At 38.8% G+C, this 22,050-nt stretch overlaps 1 long non-coding RNA gene across 2 annotated transcripts; it reads left to right on the plus strand.

Annotated features, from left to right (window-relative positions):
* Positions 1-588: 588 nt before the first annotated feature.
* Positions 589-12,981, plus strand: LOC128631167 (uncharacterized). Of its 2 annotated transcripts, XR_008395363.1 has the most exons (5): positions 589-805; positions 1,039-1,159; positions 11,629-11,728; positions 11,845-12,129; positions 12,813-12,981. It is a non-coding gene; the product is annotated as an uncharacterized LOC128631167 (long non-coding RNA). The 2 variants fall into 2 exon arrangements; XR_008395364.1 differs by lacking the exon at positions 589-805 and having other exon boundaries at positions 979-1,159.
* Positions 12,982-22,050: the final 9,069 nt, after the last annotated feature.

The following is a 22,050-nucleotide window of genomic DNA, read 5'->3' on the forward strand; positions in this document are numbered from 1 at the left end:
TGTCGTTTGCTAACTCCACCGTTTTCAGAAACAGCACGACGGCACTATTCATCCGGGCCGCAGAGAGAATGTTGTCGTGTCCAACACTCTCCCCCACGGCCAGACACACCTCCTCAACGCTGGCGGTAGTGGCTACTTTAATAGCATGCCGCCGCGTGAGAGACTCATATTTCCCCGTACCTGGGGCAGCCATGCTTCCCAAAACAACACGGAAACAGCCGCCCAGGCCAGCGAGAAACACACACAAACACACACACGCGAGCGCGCACACACACAACAAACAATAGTAGTTTAAACTCTCTCAGAAACCAAAGACCTAAAGGAAATCGTATTTCTTAAGAAAAAATAGATAGAAAAAATGAACAAGCGAACTTGAAGCAGCAGCCTCGGCCACGCTCCGCCCACTCACTCACTTCCGCTCTGACTCCGCCCACTCATTCAATCCATGCGCACGAGAGAGAGAGAGAGAGAGAGAGTGTCTGTGTGTGTTTGTAATTATCACTTCATGGGGACATCATCATGTTTACACAGCAACCTCATGGGGACCAAAAACATTATGGGTGCAAAAATCCACGTCCTCACAGGGGTGATGCATTGAAAAGTGTTGAGGAGGCTGTAAATAGACGCCTCACAAATTTTTATCTTTGGCATATAACGCATGATCATATAACGCTTGGCCAACCACTTCACACACTCTGCAAGTCTAATTTATGCAAATTATGGTACCACCCACTTAGTAAAGGACTGTGGCTAATCTGCATATGCACATTAGCTCTATTACCTATTAGCGTACAAAAAGGGCCTGGTAAGTTAAAAGCCTAATTAGACTGTTAGAAGGTTAGATTGTTAGCATAACAATTATCATGTTATCCAAATAATTATAAGTCATAATAGTAATTAAAGTTTTAGTTTTTAAATTTTCGCACAGTGAAATGACACTTTTTAAAACTCTCTGAACAGTAAAACAAAATCCTTAAGTTGGGTTATGGCGGAGTGTAGTTTTTTTGACTGCACTAATAGTTCATAAACACCACACAGGAAGTAGGAAAAGAACTACATTTCCTATCTGCCCTGGCTGTCACAGGCTAATAGCACCAGCTGCTTTCCATTGCCCTAATGAGTGATTCTACTGCTGCAACGAGACCAAATGCAATGAAAGGTAAGTTATTATTATAATTTTTTGCAGTTTATAAGTTTGTGATTTTATTTCCCTGCTTTAAGACATTATTTATAATTGAATCGCAATATTAAAGTAATTGTTATGCTAGCGGACTTTACTAGCCAGAGTTAACACTTTAACCAATCTAGCACATTAGTAAGTACAATAAGTTAATAAAATGAAGTTAATATATTAAATAGGCTTTGGTAGTTGTCATGTCATGTGAATATTTAGTGTTATACCGACTTCTGTAACTAGCTTCACCATGTAACGGATAGTTCGGTTATAAATAGCAGAGTCAGGCTTCCTAAATAGTTATCGATCTGAGCGCTGGATTGAGTTTAAAGCCTCTGAAATCGAGGACAGGGTGGACAGTAGTCTGGACCGAGCCGAGCTCATTAGTTCCAGTTATTAGTTTGTTATGAATCTGTAAAGCGCTGGGCGGTGGTGTGATGTGCTTCGATGTTGTAACTACAGCGCGCTCCTTTTATTCTGCGTCTCTAAACACCGCAGCTGAGCTGTGATCTGTGTGTAGAACAGGTTCTCACTCAGCACAGTTATTAGCAAGCACGGATATGGTTATTTTCTTACTCAGAACATCACTAGGGACTGAAAATCTCAATATATTAACATTTTCTTTAGAGGTAAAATGGCACGAAGGTGGAAGAAGAATAATTATAACTAGACCAGTACATTTCCTGAAGAAAATGTGAGCGGTGCTTGCCATGGTGAAATCGGGACAGGGCGCCAATACATTCAAGAGCCGCCCGCGTAGGGTGCCAATACTTTCAAGAGCCGGACAGATATGGCACCAGCACTGTTAGAGCCGGCCGTGTAGTTCGCCAATACTTTTTAGAGCCGACCGTCAAGGGTGCCAGTACTTTTGAGAGCTGGCCGTGCGGGGTCCCAATACTTTTGAGCGCCGGCCGGAGAGTAATAATATATATACAGATATTAAAAGGTGTGAATTTATCCCAACTGAGCAAGCCACTGAGTGGCGACGGTGGCGAGGAAAAACTCCCTAAGATGTTTTAAGAGGAAGAAACCTTGAGAGGAACCCGACTCAGAAGGAACCCATCCTCATCTGGGTAACAACAGATAGTGTGAAAAAGTTCATTATGGATTCATATGAAGTCTGTATGGCGTTAGGAGCAGCCGTAATCACACGAGTTGAAATTCATGTTAGATGCTCTGTTGTCATCGATAGCAAAGTAAGCAGGATAATTGTTAGTGTAAAGAAGATTGTACTGCTATTCCTCCTAAGGCCACATCGACTGGAACGGAGAAGAGAACATATTTATTCATTCATTTATCTTACACAAAATTTTATTTTCATTAATAGTTTGTTTACGCACACACAGACACACACACAGACACACACATGCGCGCACACACACACACACACACACACACACACACACACACACACACACACACACACATACATACACATACATACACACACACACACGCATACACACACACACACACACAGTCGGGCCAAAAGTCTGAGAGCACTAGTGGAAAATGTTTCTATTTTGCATTTTTTTCTTATTTAATTTTAGAATTTTCATTAGAAATTGTATTATTGACTGCAACTTCAATAAAATAAATAAAAAAAGTACAATCTTTAAAATATTTACAAGAGATTCAGAGTTTCTTAATGTTTACAGTTGCAGAATTTAAACAAAAATAAATATCCAAAATATTAAACATTTGCTTTCTTTGTTTTAAATATTAATAAATTCTAAAACCAATTTATCTCAAAATGTAAGAGAAAAAAATCCAGATTTTCAATGTGGTCTCAGACATTTGTGTGTGTGTGTGTGTGTGTGTGTGTGTGTATTTCTGTATTCTACTATACTGTATTCTTACCTTGCTGATGGGTCAGAATCGACTGCAGTGAGAAAATGCATATCCCTGTGCAAAAAATATATACATTATGGGAACATTTGATAGGTTGTGTTTTTAATCTATAAAAGGTATTGTCTTTTTAAATGATGACAATTTACAAGTGATATTAAATCAATCATAGTGTACTGTAAAACGAGATTTTTTAAAATACTTGAAATCAGTCTGATACTTGAAATCAGAGTTTCAAGTAAAAGAAAAAGCATGGGCCTCTGTGAATTCTCCATTTTCTGCTTAACTAGAAAGATACCAACTTTAGACAATTTATAAGAGCACTCAAGGATTAAAAAGAAAATAGCCAATTGAGGAAGCAATGTACCATTCACCACTTAATAATCAGACTTTAACTGTGCACATCAAATTATATGAAGTGCATCATATAACAAATATATCATTCATTGTGCCAAAATAAAGGCACAGTTTAGAGAGATTTCTCATTACCTTCTTTGACATAGATCAGAAAGTCCTCTCTTTGACCCTTTAAACTCTGAGCTGTCCACTTGGTGTATCACTAAATGATTATTTAGTTTATTTAAAAGGCAAATGTTCTTCAAATGCAAATACGTTTGACTCAAGCTACAGTCCTCAGCAAAGTTTAAAAAAATATGAAGCAAAAACCTTCCATTTACATTTTATACATACATAAATATATACATATATAATATAGGTATAGGTTTTATCCAGCGAGATAATTGATTTATGAATCAATCAATGTCTGATTCATAAAAACTGTTGTACAAATGTGTGACGCAAAAGCAAAAATGTCAGGCTAAAACTGATGTGATGGATCATCCAGCATTCCCTTTAGTCATCTGATGATACATTTCTAATAGATTCTCCTTCAAACATTGTTTAATTGACTTTCAGAGTTAAGAGCTTTTCATTTTTGGCAATGAGACACAGAATCATTACTGTGACAAAACATTAATAACTTCTCCATCTGAACTGTTAAAATGTGCAGATTCATTGTATTTCAATATGAAACTGTTCTCAAAAAATAATATTAGACACCAGGATAATATTCATTAATAATAGCACCTAATATTCATTAGCATTGAATTTATTAAAACACTGTGCTATTCTATCACACACCTTTGAATCATGTTAATTTAAATACTATAGTTATAGTACCTGTCAGTGCCAACATCCCCACAAGATTTCATAATGTAATGGGTTTACATTAATACTACATGAATTGATCACGCTCACTTTATATAATTCAATCTTGTAATTAGAAACTTGTGTAAATTAAGCTTAGCATAAGCAGTGTAATCATGTTTTGATGAGAAATTTAATATTTCTTTGTAAACTATAAATCATATTTTTTCTCAAATTTAGTCTACAGCATGTTCCATGTTTTGTTGAAACATTGTAATTGTAAATTGACACTGGTTATGAGTAAGGAGCTATATAAATTACACATTATTATTATTATTATTATTATTATTATTATTAATAATAATAATAATAATAATAATAATAATAATGTATTTATTTATTTATGATATATTTTAACTGTTGAAGCATATGTAATTAAACGGTGATTTCAGTGGTGGTAACACTGTATACAGTGCCTTGAATCCAATTTCAGGTGTTTTGGGAGTTCTTAATGATCTGTTTTAGGAAAAATAGTATTTTGAATACATTTTGCATTAGGCTACGCAAAGCAGCTGGAGTGCCGATCTTATTTGCTTTTGCAGGATGTGTTTGAAAAAGAACTTAACTAATTCATGTGGCAGCTGCGCAATGCATAAAATCATGCAGATACAGGTAAGTATTTCAGTAAGCTTCAGTTAATGTTCACACAAACATCAGAATCTCAGTGATCTCAGTGATGATGGTATGAATGTTGGTGCCAGACGAGCTGGTTTGAGAATTTTAGAGGCTGATCTGGGATTTTCACAGACAGCAATCTCTTGAGTTTACACAGAATGGTGGAGAAAAACAAACACCTTGTTGATGAGAGAGGACAGAGGAGAATGGACAGACTGGTTCGAGCTGACAGAAAGGCTATGGTAATGATAATTCTTTACAAGTGTGGGGAGCAGAAAACCCTCTTGCAACATACAATACGTCTAACCAAATGAGGTGGATAAGCTACAACCATATTAGGTTCCACTCCTGTCTGTGAGCCAAGAACAGGAACCTGAGGCTAGAGTGGGCGTGGACTCACTGGAACTGGACAGTTGAAGCATGGAAAAACATTGCCTGATTTGATGAATCTTGATTTCTGTTGTGACATGTAGATTATAGGGTCAGACATTGGCATCAGCAGCATGAACCTGCCTTGTGTCAACAGTCCAGACTGCTGCTGGTGGTATAATGTTCTGTGGAACTATAGAACCGCGTGTGTGTGTGTGTGTACTGTTTGTTTGTTTGTTTCCCTCCTTCATCGACTACACCCACCTTGCCACAAGTGTTTTTCCTAAAAATGTTTGTAGTAGGACAAAAATAGAAAGAATATGGCACAGTCATTCTACCTAGAGTACGCCAATCATCAGAAGTCAGTGACTGGGCAAGAGTCCATTAGTCAGTGAAGCGCTAACAAATTCTGAGAAATTAATCAGTGTAAATTCTACACTTTACATTCTTGCACATTTAAAAACTTTCTGCATTCCTCAAAATATGCATACCTGATCTCTAAAAACATTTCAGAATATTCCTTTTGGAATATTTGGAATTCCTTCATCACCACCCACCATTTTTTGGGGTTGCCACATTTAAATGAGTTAAGTAACAAATTATGTTTTGTAAAATATATTTCAGATATGTTTCACATTCTAGACCCGGGCTTCCAGAAAAGTACTGTAAACACATAACGTAACACATAATCCAGTACGATGAAATTCTTTGCTTGGAATTGTAGGTTGCAGAGTATAAATGATTAAACTTTGGGTTGTTAAGCTTCCTATGATTTTGTTTTGAAAGTTCAGTTCCATATAGTAGACAAACATCTGCTTCTGTTTGAATCAAATAACCAAATATTTTATTTTTTTCTGTATATGAGCCAGACTGAGACAGATTCTAAAAAGATTGTATACAAGTGTCAATCTCCCCAAGCCACACTGGATAATCAAATCCCTTCCTTATACTTTCCACCATAACAGCATTCAAAAGCACTACAGCTGGAAAGAAAAACACAGAAAGATACTGAGCAAGTCATATGATTATCACTCTTTAGCTCTTGTTTAGTTTGTCTATGTATACCCCTCTGTTTCTTTGTAAAATCTTATAGTGCATTTCTAGCATCCAAGCCTTGTTTTCTACAACCCAATTCTAAAAAAAATTGTGACGCTGTGTAAAATGTAAATAAAAACATAATGCAATGATTTGCAAATCTCATAAACCCATATTTTATTCACAAAAGAACATAGAATACATCAAATGTTTAAACTGAGGAAATGTACCATTTTAAGGGAAAAATAAGGTCATTTTGAATATGATGGCAGCAACACATCTAAAAAAAGTTGGGACAGGACCATGTTTACCACTGTGTGGTATCCCCTCTTCTTTTAACAACAGTCTGTGTAAGTCTGGGAACTGAGCAGACCAGTTGCTAGAGTTTTGGGAGAGGAAGGTTGTCTCATTTGTGTCTGATACAGAATCCTAGCTGCTCAACAGTCCTCTGTCTTCTTTGTCGAATTTTTCATTTCAGGAAGCACCAAATGTTTTCAATTGGTGAAAGGTCTGGACTGCAGGCATTTGTGTATCATACATTATATCAAATAATTATTTTAAATAGGACACCAATTAATTAAGAAAACCATCCAATCCAGTATGGTTCATTTTCGACCCACTTTATGCATTTGTGTAGGCTTTTTGGTTCATGCATTCTAGGGTTAATATGTCGCTTTAAGTATGATAGCCATGTTATATGGACTTTGATATGATATACTTATATATTGCAGACAGTAGTTTCTAATAAACATACTGGTTATAATACAGCTTATAGTAACTACTGACTAGACTATTATGTTAACCGCACTCTGTAATTTACAGTTGAAATACTCGATCTGGCAACGATATTCAGTCTCAGCACTTACTGTAGAACAGCTACAGAGGTGCATACAGCTGCTGATCACTCCAACTATTCAACAGTGTATAAACACGACACTCTCTTTAACCACGTACCAACTGTATGTGTCCACCATATTGATGAGGGAAAGACCGCGCTGTAAACAAATACAAGTAAACGGAGGAGCTGTGGTTTTTCTGGATAATAATTTACATGATTTACCGGAGATGATAACGGCATCGTTTTCAAAAACTTGCCCTTTGAAACCCGTTTTCCAAAGTTTTCAGACCCGAAACGCCGTCGTCATGGAAACAAACAGCCAAACCGCATCAGAAGTTTTCGGTTTTTATTTGAAAACATTGTGGTGTAAACGGCCCCTTAACAACTACAGCAAAATGCTGCTTTTATTGCTGAAGTCTTTCTGTAAACAAATAGAAATGAAATAGAATTTTTATGATTCACACTATATTACACTCCATTCTTCTTCTCAAAGACAACTCTATTTTGAAAAGAATTAAGGTGTTTTTTTATTTAAAAAAAAAACAATTTCATGATACAGCTTATTATTAGAGCTGCAACTAACAATTATTTTCACAATCGATTAATTGGTCAATTATTTTTTCGATTAATCTGATGGGGGCGGGGCAAACTTTCAGTGCCTTTTTTTGTTTATTTAAATAAAATCCACAAACTGAGTGTTACAAATATAAATTCAGACTAAAACTTTACACAGATGTTTGTCCAAAACAGAAAAGAACCCAATACACACACACACACACACACACACACACACACACACACACACACACACACATATCACATATACATATACATATATATATATATATATATATATATATATATATATATATATATATATATATATATATATATATATATATATATATTATTTAGGACTGTAGTTTAATTCGGTGCTTTTTGTGAATCCATAAAAAAAATAATGCATAAGTACTTATATAATATAAATGTAAACTAACTATATAAGATAAATATATATAAACATTTATAATATAGTTAGATAGATAGCATTATTTTTTTATGGATGCACAAAAAGCACAGAATTAAAGTCCAGTCCTAAATGAATAATAAAAACTCACTTTCACTGCACCTTGTGGTTTCTGTATCTCGGTGTCTTTAGACATGATTTTACTTTTGATCATAATGTGTGAATTAGACATTACAGATCTTACTCGCGCTACACTCTGTATCAGCGCGTCTACGCCGCGCATGACCAGCAACGCAGCCAGTTACTAACACATCACTTCCGACAGAATTTACACTGCAAGCGCGCAGATACAGCATATAATGACAAACTTAAATTAAACTAAACCTTTGAGCAGCTTGCGACCGCATCACTATCATGCTTCTGTGCTCCACAAACTCCGCTTTATAAAGTTTATAAACCTTCTCAGAGTGTTTAATCCCTGACTTAGAGGACACACACTTTCTTCCTCAGTCACGTGATGATTTCTCCTCCGTCTGATGGGGACTGAGGTCATGTTGGGAATAAAAGATAACGCTGACAGAAAGTAAACTGAAGAAAGTCAGTGTCGGTGACTCTGAGGCTAAAGCTAGCGGTGTCGCATTACGTGCGTGTGACGATTTGCTGACATTGCTCCTCTTCCGACTACCTGCTCAAGTGACGAGAGGTTAGGCTATGTCACGTTGTCATAAAGTGGTGTCGGTGCGGTTGTATCGGGGTAGTTTTACAAGTACGAGTACATGAACACAGTATCGGGCCGACACCTGAGTACTGGTATCGGCATCGGTGCATCCCTACACACACAGTTAAATTGGAGCAGTGAACCATAAGATCTTTGATGACGTCATGTACAGGTCAGAGGTCTAGAACTCACTTTCTTTCTCTCCCTTGATAATCGTTGTTTTAATGTAATAATGTATACATTACATTTATCTCTGTAATCTTCTTCCCTATTTGTGGATATTCTCGAGTGAAATAGTCGAGGCCTTCTACAGAACATATTAAGCTACACAGGAGCAGTGATGAGAATAAACATGACTTTTGGTGCTCATGATTAATATGGCAGTTTTATTATGAACCCACTACATTAGAGAAGGAAATACTGGATGTGAAGTGCAGTAGTGCTAGTGTGTGTGAATAGACGATCAGTTTAGATACTGACCCTGAACACTACTAACATGCAGTGCTTTCTTAGGGTGGTGATGAAGTTGGAGTTGAACCGGTAAGAAAGATATTAGAGAGAGGCTTCTTTACACTCCTGAGGATGTTCAATTAGAACCTGCACCAAACTCACCTGATTCAAGTCATCAGCTAATTAAGCGGCCTGCACGAGCTGAGGTGGGTGCTTTAGAGCAGATAAAACACCAAATGTGTTAGATAAGAGTTCAGAGCCTGTGTTCTAGACACATGATTTAGAGTAGAGACTTGGGTCCTGAGCTTTGGAGTTATTCTGATTATAGGTTTCAGTGAGGAAGTGACTGAAATTAAGGAGAGGAACTGGAATAAAGTTATAGTCTTTCTGAGTAAACAGAGAATAAGGCTATATTATTGTTATGGGGAAAAAATAAGCTCGTAGCAGTGTTGATGAAATACATGTACATGTCTGTTTTAGGCCCACTGCTCTTTACTTTATATATGCTACCCCTTGGTCAAATTATTCGTAAACATGGAATTAGCTTCCACTGTTATGCTGATGATACACAGCTGTATGTTTCAGCGAAGCCAGAGGCTTAGTAAAGTTGAGGATTGTGTAAAGGACATTAGACATTGGATGTTAATTAACTTCCTTCTGCTTAATTCTGATAAAACAGAAATACTTTTATTAGGCCCACGTGTAGCTAGAAGTATTCTTTCTGATCACATGGTTACTCTGGATGGACTTTCTGTTTCATCATGTACAGCAGTTAAAGACCTTGGAGTGATTATTGACTCCAGCCTATCATTTGATGCTCATGTAGATAATATTACTAGGATAGCCTTCTTTCATCTCAGAAATATTTCTAAAATAAGAAACATATTGTCACTACATGATGCGGAAATACTAGTTCATGCATTCGTCACCTCTAGATTAGATTACTGTAATGCCATACTGTCTGGATGTTCCAGTAGGAATATAAATAAGCTCCAATTAGTCCAGAATGCAGCTGCTAGAGTCCTAACTAGAACTAGAAGATACGACCATATCACACCGATATTATCAATACTGCATTGGCTCCCAGTGAAATCTCACACTGATTATAAAATACTTTTATTGACCTATAAAGCACTAAATGGTCTCGCGCCACAATATCTAATGGACCTTTTGGTTTTATATGATCCGCCACGCCTACTTAGATCAAAAGATGCAGGCTATCTGACGGTACCTCGAATAGTGAAGGCTACAGCAGGGGGAAGAGCTTTCTCTTATAGAGCCCCACAGTTATGGAACAGTCTTCCTATTAGTGTTCGGGACTCAGACACAGTCTCAGTGTTTAAGTCTAAGCTTAAAACGTATTTGTTTACTCAAGCCTACCCTGACTAGATTCTGTTCTACTAATTCGCAGTCATAATTATCTTTTTTCTCCCTCTCTCCTTTCGCCGAGCCCCACACGAATTTATGGAGATACTAGAGATCCAGATCCTTTCTGCCTCTGGATGGAGCTCAGATCTTCTTTAATTCCAGACTGCTGGGACTACGGCTGCTCCTAAGGCCATACAGACTTCATATGAATCCATAATGAACTTTTTCACACTATCTGTTGTTACCCAGATGAGGATGGGTTCCTTCTGAGTCGGGTTCCTCTCAAGGTTTCTTCCTCTTAAAACATCTTAGGGAGTTTTTCTTTGCCACCGTCGCCACTCAGTGGCTTGCTCAGTTGGGATAAATTCGCACCTTTAATATCTGTATACCATGTTGATATTTCTGTAAAGCTGCTTTGAGACAATGTCTATTGTAAAAAGCGCTACACAAATAAATTGAAATAAAAAGTCAAAAACTGCTAGAAAAAAACTCAGAACATTTGCTTAGCCTAATACTTTTTTTTCCATCTACACATAATTATTATTGTAGCAGCTGCTTTTGCAATAAAAAGGCTTAAAGTCGAGGCTCCCTGTATCTATGGAGAAAGAGGAGCAGTGCACCATTGACATCATGCACAGAGGTAGCATGAAGGTGTGACTGAGTTTTTAGAAATTATTTCCTAATCTTATGCTAATATGAATACTACAATAATAATAATAATAATAATAATAATAATAATAAGAAGAAGAAGAAGAAGAAGAAGAAGAAGAAGAAGAAGAAGAAGAAGAAAGGGTGATTAATAAAATAAAATAAATAAAATAGCAGCGCTGCGTGGTGTTCTGGATGGATCTTGACTGCCATCGTGTGGTCATGTTTAGGAAGTGCACCTTCCCCCAAACGTTGTTTAAAGCCGCAGATTATAAATCTATATTCCTGCTGAGTGTGTGTTTATGACCTGGATGTTGAGTTGCTTTTACACTTTCTACATAAGCAGCATTTCTGGCCTCTGTGAGCCCCAGGTGATGATCTTTTATTTTCAGATTCTTACTGAGGTGCTGTTTTCCACATGCAGTGCTTGGCTGTGTTGGAGGCCACCAAGAAAGACTTCCTGGCTGTCATGTGGAAGCTAAGTGGGCTGGGGTATGTTGTCCTCCATCAGCTGACCTAGCCAGAATGCTTGTCATGTTTTTATGTATTGATTTAATTTCTGTTAGACAGCCTCATGATTTACCAAACATGTTTTTTCTTTTTTTTAGGTCAAAAGGGTTTCTGGCCATGGTGCTTGTGCTGCAGTGATCTTGTTCTCCATCACACTCCAACACAGGTAGCCATCTTCACCCTCTCCCAAGAGGTGATGGTACGACTCTGAATAAACACTCTATTATTATAAATAAAGTGTGACTGTGTCTTGTAGTCCACCCACCAACCTTTTTCTGTTCAGTGGTTTGACTTGTGCTACACAGAGGTGAGTCCAGTTATGCTGCAAGAAGTGTAAGTATGATGGGGTTGACGAGTGGGAGGAGAGGTTCTTCCTGTGCAAGGTGCTGCTCTCTCTTCTTTCAACATAGCTCCTGGTCTCAGAACAGGTTTAGTTCATCGTTGCTGGTGTTGTGTAGAGGATGTTATATTGTGAAAGTCACAACTATCCCCGCTCAAGGTCTTGTGAAATATTTGACCTTATTTGTGACTATATTCACCATGATACTTTCAGCGGTTACTACATTAGTGTCCTTAATTTTTTACTATTTAAAGATTGTTTAAAAGTTTATTACAGGCTCAATGAATGTTCTTCTCCTTCACTAGAAGATAAAGGCCCGGTTTCACAGACAGGGTTTACATTAAGCCAGGATTAGATCTTCAATAAATTAGGACATTTCAGTAGCTTTTATAAACGTGTCTTTAGAAAAAAATATTTCTGGTGCACATCCTGAGATAAAACAATGGCACTGACGTGTTTTAAGATCCGTCCGTGCAAGTAGCTTTCAGTTAAAACAGCTCAAACATACATTTTAGTCTGGGACTAGGCTTAGGTCTTGTCTGTGAAACCAGGGGGAAAAAGAAGGGTGTGCTTTATTATGCTCTCTGCAGAATATGACAGAAGAAATGTGACTCACACCTGTAACTATAAAAAGCAGGTAGAACTGCAGTTAGCATGAAACCTCAAATGTGTAGCTGGGCTGGAAATTTATTTTTGTATGCATGTATAATATTTTTTCTCTTACAGATGGACCAGCAAACAGATTTAAAGGCTGTTGTGAATGATGGGTTACAGAAATGTCTTCCTGTGTTTATTATTATTTGAAGTTATATATTCTGATTTGTAAGCAAGATTATGAAGTCTCCTTTTGCTAATCATTTTACAGCATTATTAAAAAGTCCATGTACACAATGTTTATCCCGAGTGCCTTTTTGATGTATTTTATTATCCTGCACAAAGCAAAAACACAATTTGTGTGTAGATGCCCCTCGTAAATATTAACATAGTAAGAGCAAATGGACAAGTGAAACTAATCAATATAAAATCTCTAAAGAAGGGCATGATGGTACTGATTTTCTTTTTACACACATGGTATGCACGTACTTGGAGTAAATTTTAATGAACAGAATATGGGTTCTATTCAGTACTTGACAAATGATTCAGTGCGGATTAAATGTGAACAAATGAGCCATGAATGTATCCGTGTTCTATATAATATCATTTTTAAGTGGATTTTTACATGACCTTAAAACCCCAGCCAGGCTGCATTACAGGGTCTATTTAAACTTCACATCACTGTCCCATCTAGTGCCTATTAATGCTGTTCAACCCTGATGGTTTCACCTGGAATATCCTGTGTTCATTCATTCCGTACAAAGACAAATATCACAAATAAATTCAGTTGTCGTCTCTTAAGTATTTAAGTATTATGGTTTATATGGTCGAGAGAATAAAGAAAAATCTCAAACATTTAGCAACGTTTTGAATGAAAAGTTTAAGGTTGTGAATTACACATCTAAAATTACTCCTTTTTTATCTCCCAAAACCATGTGGAATAATGTTATGATACTTGACAAGACCAAAATTTAACTTTTTAGCTATAACCAAAAAACATGTTTGGCAAAAAAAAAAAACAACGCAACACCAAAAGAGCACCATCCCCACAGGGAAGCATTGAGCTTTGGAGTGTTTTTTCTTCAGCTGGACCTGGGCTTTAATCAGGATGGAGGGAATAATGAATAACTCCAAATATCAGTCAATTTTGGTACAAAACATTAAGGCTTCTGCTACAACACTTAAGATGAAGAGAAATTTCACCTTTCAGCATGTTAACGACCAAGCAAACCTCCAGATCAACAAACGAATGACTTCACCAAAACAAGTTCAAGCTTTTGGAATGGCCCAGTCAGAGTCCAGACCTAAATCCAATCATAAATCTGTGGGGTTTCCCGGAGAGGGCTGTGCACAGGAGATGTCCAGCCAATCTGACGGAGTTAGAATGCTTTTGCAAGGAAGAATGGCAAAATATTGCTAAATCAAGACGCTCCAAACTGATCTACTCTTATCCAAAAAGATGAGATGCTGTGATAAAATTTAAATGTGTTTAAGGGTGTGCACACTTATGCAATCAGGTTATTGTAAATAATTTATCTATTTTACATTGTACATTATTTATTTATTATAAAATGATTCTTATTGTTTTTCACTTTAAGTAATCAATCTCAGTCGACATTATTCCCCTGTTTCTTAAGATGTTTCATAAAAACACAATTTAATGCACATAAATCCCATCAATTTATTGTGTAGTCATAGTTTTGAGTTGTTTTATGCAACCCTTCAGGCATCCATTATATCCTTCACTTCACTTTATTTAACTTTCTCCATGCTGTCTGGAATTACTGAAGACTATTTGGTCATTTGTGACATATAGGAAAATGATTCGATTATAAACATCTATGCATGACTTGAACTTTATGCTCATTTTGTTATGGTAGTCCATCTTATGTATACATGATGAATACCTGTGATGTATTAGTCTTGGGAACATTATAACCATATGGAGAAAAAAACAACTAGCCAAAGTACATATACATAATATTTACATTTAATAGGATGTCACATGAGCAATGTTATTTCTATCGAGCAGTTCTACTGCATGGTTTTAGTAGCAAAAGTTTTGACTTTCAGTTAAATAATACTGCTAGTATATAATAGAATATGGAATATGAGACTATATGCTGATTGTTATGATAGGTCAGTCTGCTCAGTGTAATAGTATAACACACCTGATATGGAGATAAATGCTCTGCTAAATACTTCACTGGACAGATACTTAAACCCAGAGTTTACACTTTTGAGGTTTTTTGTTTGTTTGTGTGTAAGTGATTTTCAGTCAAGTCTAAAATTCACAAGTGCTCTGTCTTCTTTAATACACTTCACACAACACTTTAGCTTGTTTGCAAGTACTAATATTCAAACAGGTTCTTTTTTTTTTTTTTTTTTTTTTAGAGCAGGACACATAGATCCACCCATTTTTCCTACACAGAGTCAAGACTCACAGGGGACTCAGGGCACAAGGTGGGGGGACACCCAGGACAGGGTGCCAACCCATTGCAGGGCACAATTGCACACATTTTTTAGAGATACCAATCGGCCTACAACGCATGTCTTTGGACTGTGGGAGGAAACCAGAGTACCCAGATGAAACCCCTGAAGCACGATGAGAACTACGATGCAGGGCAGAGGCAGGAATTGAACCTCCAAAACTGGAGGTACAAGGCAAACATGATAACGTACGTGCAGCAATTGCCTTGGGCCCCGAGCTAGCAAGGGCCCCCAAAACGCTGCATAAACTTATAGTTAAGAAAGTTTTATGTAGACTTGTAGACTTCACACCCGATTGTAGGTGGGTAGATGAACGCGTTTGGCCTTATTTATTCACTAAGCTGCTAGCTTGTTAGCTCTGCGGCTGTTTAGTATAAAGTACTAACTTTAGTTAACTCGGTGGGAGTTTATTTAGCGCCGGATAAACGGTGAACTAGTTAGTTTAGTAAATCTGACGCTTCTCGGGAACTTGTAGTTTATCCGCCTCGCTGTCTGGGTGACGCAGAGAGCAACTGTTTACCGAGTGACTTTATTTTCAGTGCTTTTTGAACTGTCTCTCAGCCCTAAATAGTTCCGCGGTATTTGTGTGGAATTGGGATGAACGTCTAGTTAAAGGGTTGATGTCTCGCTGACGCAGTGATTTGTTCTTTAGGAGTGTTTTTCTCTTGAACAGCTCTCTGTGTGGAGACTTGAGTAGTTCTGTAGTCACAGGTGCACAAATCAGTCACACAGCTCCAGCTCCACCTGCGCCTCTCGCAGGGAAACGGTTTCTGTGCACTGGCTCCGTCCCAAATCACCTTGTATGGAATGTCTATCTCTAGTGCACTAGGTGCGGTAGAGACTCCATTCGTTCAGACCGTGTGTAGTGTACCTAGATACGCAGTCGTGCAGGATTTGGGCACAGGCCACGCTAATGAAACATCATCCATTTCAAGTCAAGTTGCTATTGTTAAACACTTCACTAAAACCTGTATGGAAACGTTGCTGTTCAGTTGTTCTATAAGCGCAATTTCAACCAAATACAGTGGAGTGTAAAAGTTTGTACCCCCTTTTGGTTTCTTTTGGACGGAAGGGTGTTAAATGTCCTAAACACTACAAAATTTGACTGCAAGTAGAAGTTAATTTTATTAGCAGACTCAGATATCCATGTTAATATTTTCAATACTGATCATTAGTGTTAAATGACTTGATGATTTTGTGGTCAGTAAACCGTTTTTGCGTTGATTTTGATGTATGTTTTGGATCACTGTCCTGCTGGAAGATCCAACCACGGCACATTTTAATCTTTCTGGCAGAGGCAGTCAGGTTTTTATTTAATATCCATGTATCCTAACAATATGTCCAGGTCCTCTGGCAGAAAAACATTCCCAAAACATTAAAGATCCACCACCATATTTAACCGTGGGCATGAGGTACTTTTCCATATGGCTACCTATCTGTGTGCTTCAAAACCACCTCTGGTGTTTATTACCAAAAAGCTCTATTTTGGTTTCATCTGACCATAGAACCCGATCCCATTTGAAGTTCCAGTAGTGTCTGGCCAACTGAAGACACCTGAGTGTGTTTTTGGATGAGAGTAGAGGCTTTTTTCTTGAAACCCTTCCAACAACTTGTGGTGATGTAGGTGACTTCATATTGTAGTTTTGGAGACTTTCTGACCCCAAGACACAACTAACTCCTGCAATTCTCCAGCTGTGATCCTTGGAGATGTTTTGTCCACTCGAACCGTCCTCTTCAGTGTGTTGAGACGATATAGACACGCGTCCAATTCCAGGTTAATTCATAACATTTCCAGTTGACTGGAACTTCTTAATTATTGTCCTGATGGTGGAAATGAGCATTTTCGATGCTTGTGCTATTTTCTTATAGACACTTCCCATTTTGTGAAGCTCAACAACCTTTTGCTGCACATCACAGCTACAGTGGTGCTTGAAAGTTGTGAACCCTTTAGAGTTTTCTATATTTCTACATAAATAACAAGATTTTCAGACAAGTCCTAAAACTACTCAGAGAACCCATTTAAACAAACGTGACACATGTTATACTTGGTCATTTATTTATTGCAGAAAATAATCCAATATTACATATCTGGGAGTGGCAAAAGTATGTGAACCTTTTGCCTTCAGTATCTGATCTGACCCCCTTGTGCAGCAAGAACTGCAACTAATCATTTCCAGTAACTGTTTATTAGTCCTGCACATAGGCTTGGACTTCAGTTTTGGCCATTCAAACCAATAACTTTATTGTTCTTTAACCATTCTTTGTTTTGGGCCATTGTCTTATTGCATGCCCCACTTTCTCTTGAGATTCAGTTCAGTTCCTGGGTTCATTCTTGCCCTGCGTTTGGGGAACTCACCACTACACTAATTATAATCTTTCAGATAGCTTGGAGATTTAGTACGTGTAGACCTTCTCAACTCGGGGTTTTCCATCCCAAGGAAAGTTTCTGATGCAGCCACTTCAGAAGTTCCTCCCAGTTTTTGTTTGTGACTTTCCTCAGAGAATGAAGAACCTGAGTCTTTTGTAGAATGCGCTGGAATGGCAACATCTGGCCGTGAAGTGTCTTACAACTCTGGTGCTACGGATGTTGCATTGTGCCCATCTCTCACCTGATCAATATGTCAGTGCACTACTTGCCCACTTCCCAATGCTACTGTGCACCATACAGGACCAGTCTTTTTCTGAACTGTTCCTGGAATAAAAGTAGGTCCAGAGCTGAAGTTCCTAGTATACACTGGGTCACCCACCACGAGATATCTTTCCTTTGCATGTTGGTCATGGTACCATTTTTCTCAATTATTTGTATCTCAATGAGACCCTGTGTAGACCAGTTTCCTTCCACACAGCTGATTAGCGGCTGATTTGCCAGTGGTCGACTGTGGCGTCGTTCGGTAACTGAACAGCACTTTGCCTAGCTTTTTCAATGGACTCTCCAGCACTCTTTTCATCAGGGTTTTGAATGTTTGAACGGCCCTTTCAGCCAGACCACTGGAAGATGCATGGTAGGGTGCTGTGCTTGTGTTTAATTCCGTTTCTTTCCATAAACTCTTGGAATTCAGCACTGGTAAAAAACAAAAAAACTGCTATGGTCTGACATCACTACTTCTGGTATCCTGTGTTGGCTAAAGGTTTGTCTTAAGCACTGAATGGTAACTGTGGATGTAGACTTGATTAACAGATAAGCCTCTATCCATTTTGAGAATGCTTCTACCACGATCAAGAACATTCTACCCATCCACGGTGCACCGTAATCAATGTGAATCCTTCTCCATGGTTGCTCTGGTATCTCTCACGCATGCAGTGGCGCGTTTGCCGGAGCGTTTCTGTTTTCCTGATAGACTGCACACGATTTGACCAATGCTTCCAGCTCTGCATCCAAGTGTGGCAACCACATATAGCTACGCACCAGGCCTTTCATCCTGGTAATTCCTGGATGGGTTTCGTGTAGATGTCTTAGAAGAGCCGCACGCCGCGGAGGTGGAACCACTACGCGAGTCCCCATAAAACTAAGCTTCCCTGTATGCAGAGTTCATCCTATTTCCTTACATATTAGGGATGTCATGATACCAAAAATCTAGTCGTTGGTAACGATACCACCAAAAGTACACATGCTCAGTACCATGGTGTGATTTTTATTTTTTTTTTAAAAACCCAGAGAATTAAAAAAAAAAAAAAACTAAAATTAAAACTCCTGGAGGGCATCCTCCTCTGGCTGATACTGGGAGAGAGAGAGAGAGAGAGAGAGAGAGAGAGATTGAGATTGAGATTTTAGTTCAAACACTGTCTGACCATGACTAATAAGTGCTAAGGTGCACTCCTGAACACACACACACCCCTTATACTCTGAATGCAGGCATTAGTTTAAATTCACTGATACGGTGTCAGGATAAAAAGATTTATTAAAAGCATGAACATGTGAATAATTATTAGTGACATGAGGCTACATTTAGCTGACAGGACACGGGCTGAATGGAGATGCATGGTGGTTCATTAGGAGGTAGTTTATAACATTGCAATGCGTTAGCGTTTAACAAATAACTGGATATCGCAAACATTACATGGAACATAATGTTAGCTGATTTCACGGCTACAATGCCAGCTGTCTCAAACATAATATAGGACCTGTCTTTCGACTGTAATCCTATGGCATTAATTTTGTGACCTAAAAATATCTCTACTTCTCCCAAGGACTCGCACTTGCTCCTTCTTTGCCTCAGTCCACTCTTTTCTATCCTACTTAGTACCTCATCCAAGTTCTGCAGATGTTCATTAGCCCCTGAGACTAGAATGCAATCCAGATAAACTGTGACGCGTGTGATGTCTTGCAGAATCCCTTCTATTGTGTGCTGGAAGATCGCTGGACTTGAAGCAACTCCAAATGGTGGCCTGTTGTAAGTACATAATCCCTTGTGCATGTTGATTGTAACGTACTTATTGGAATTTTTGTACAGTATTATCTTCTGATGCGCATGGGTCATGTCCTGTTGGAAATTCTTTCCTCCTGCTGAGTGAGCAAATAAATCTTCTACCTTGGGAATTGGATACTGCTCCACACTAGAGCTGGATTTACTGCAAATTTATAATCCCTACAAATTGGGGTAGAACCATCAGTTTTCTGACTGGAACAATGGGAGCTGCCCACTCTGCAAACTGCATTGGTTCAATGATCTTGTCTTCCACCAGCCTCTGGAGTTCTCTCTCCAGTAGTGGACCCAACTCTTCTTTGAACACTTTGGATTGCCTCTCCAATACGTTAGCCAATTTATGACCTGGTACATTTGCTACTGTATTTACCAGCTGAGGCAACAAATGATTTCTAAACCCCCCCAACCTCCCCCCCCCATCTTTGAATGTTGAATGTTTGAATTTTACCAAAATGAAGCTCGTTTAACCGCATGTTTATTCCTTACATAATACATATTAAACGCAAAGCATGTAGGGGTTCTACATGCATATAGTATTTGCACAATCAATAACCTATTCGAGTAATACATTGTCGTATATAAACTTGATTTTGTGTTTGTGTCTGCAGTGTCCAAAGCCCAGGCTGACCCCCCACACCTTCAACCTTTGCAGCAATGCTGGCAGCACTATTTCCCAAAGACAACCTCTGGATATGACGCTGAGCACGTGCAATCAACTTCTTCTTTGGTCGACCATGGCGAGGCCTGTTCTGAGTGGAACCTGTCCTGTTAAACCGCTGTATGGTCTTGGCCACCGTGCTGCAGCTCAGTGTCAGGGTCTTGGTAATCTTCTTAAAGCCTAGGCCATTTTTATGTAGAGCAAGAATTCTTTTTTTTCACATCCTCAGAGAGTTCTTTGCCTTGAGGTGCCATGTCGAACTTCCAGTGACCAGTATGAGGGAGTGTGAGAGTGATGACACCAAATTAACACACCTGCTCCCCATTCACACCTGAGACCTTGTAACACTAACAAGTCACATGACACCGGGGAGGGAAAATGGCTAATTGGGCCCGATTTGGACATTTTTACTTGGGGGTGTACTCACTTTTGTTGCCAGCGGTTTAGACATTGTGTGTTGAGTTATTTTGAGGGGACAGCAAATTTACACTGTTACACAAGCTGTACACTCACTACTTTACACTGTAGCAAAGTGTCATTTCTTCAGTGTTGTCACATGAAAAGATATCATCAAATATTTACAAAAATGTGAGGGGAGTTCTCACTTTATTGTGAAATACTGTACATCTTTTTATTTACTTTAATATTTATTCATAGTGTGTGTGTTTGTTTTTTATATATATAATAATAGATAGAGCGAGCGAGCAACGGTAGCGTGTCTGACTCCAGATCAGAAGGTTGCGTGTTCAAATCACGTCGGGGTCATTCAATGCACTGGGGTGAGATCTACCATTTGATCTTGAAAATCTCCCTTAATGTCCAGGGAAGGGAAACCAGGCAGGTTATCCCTTTAAAGGGCTCGTGCCTTGTCCTCTGAAAGAGCTCTTGCCCAGATGTCAGACACTAGTCGCAACAGTCACAGCCCACCACCTGTCTCCGAATTCCAATGCGTCTTGATCGCCATGCCGATGAACAAGTATGCCTTGCACCATGATGCGCTGTAGGCTTCGAGCTGGGACCTCGTGGCGCAACGGAGTGCGTCTGACTCCAGATCAGAAGGTTCAAATCTCGTCGGGGTCATTCAATGTGCTCTTTTTCACACAGATCCATGATTTTCTGCGCAGTCTAATAAGGATGCTGTTATATGGACTCCAATCTCTATGATGACCACCCATGTCTTGTCAAACTTCATGCTAAAGGTAACAAAGCTTAGGTAGCAACACTCTCACCTAGTAACCATAGTAACTTGACAACCTGCTGAATGTTTACCTTAGTTTGCCCATTTTGCTTGCTGAACAAAACATGCTGGAAGAGGCACCTTAGATGGTTTCACTGGACCTCTCAGAGGATCTGGAGGGTACTACAACACCCAAACAGGGACTTGTGAACCCTGGACCCTCAGATTAAAAGTCTGATGCTCAACCGACTGAGCTATCTGGGCTCGAGGACAGAGAGCGCACTTTACCCTCGAGCTTGTAGGTCAGGCCTGTGGAGCTCTAGTTCAACGGTTCTCACAGACATAAATGGTGCTCAGCCCTTGGCTTGGAAAGGGCCCATCCCATCTGGTTCTCATGGCTTTCTACAAACTATTAACACAGCTCAGCACCACTATTCAAGGATACAAACCAACAGGGTTCAACCACGGCTCTGTCCTTCATACTTCTTTACCCACTGACTGCCTGCAGTCTGAGACATACAAAGAGACAAGGTTCTTGTGAAACCTGTAAAATGGTGACGTTAACCAAGAGAATGTTGAACTTTGGTCCTATCTGTTATGTTGGCCAGTTTCTAAGTTGAG

Source organism: Ictalurus punctatus, unplaced genomic scaffold (assembly GCF_001660625.3).
Source record: "Ictalurus punctatus breed USDA103 unplaced genomic scaffold, Coco_2.0 tig00005537, whole genome shotgun sequence".
In the NCBI taxonomy this organism is placed as follows: domain Eukaryota; kingdom Metazoa; phylum Chordata; class Actinopteri; order Siluriformes; family Ictaluridae; genus Ictalurus; species Ictalurus punctatus.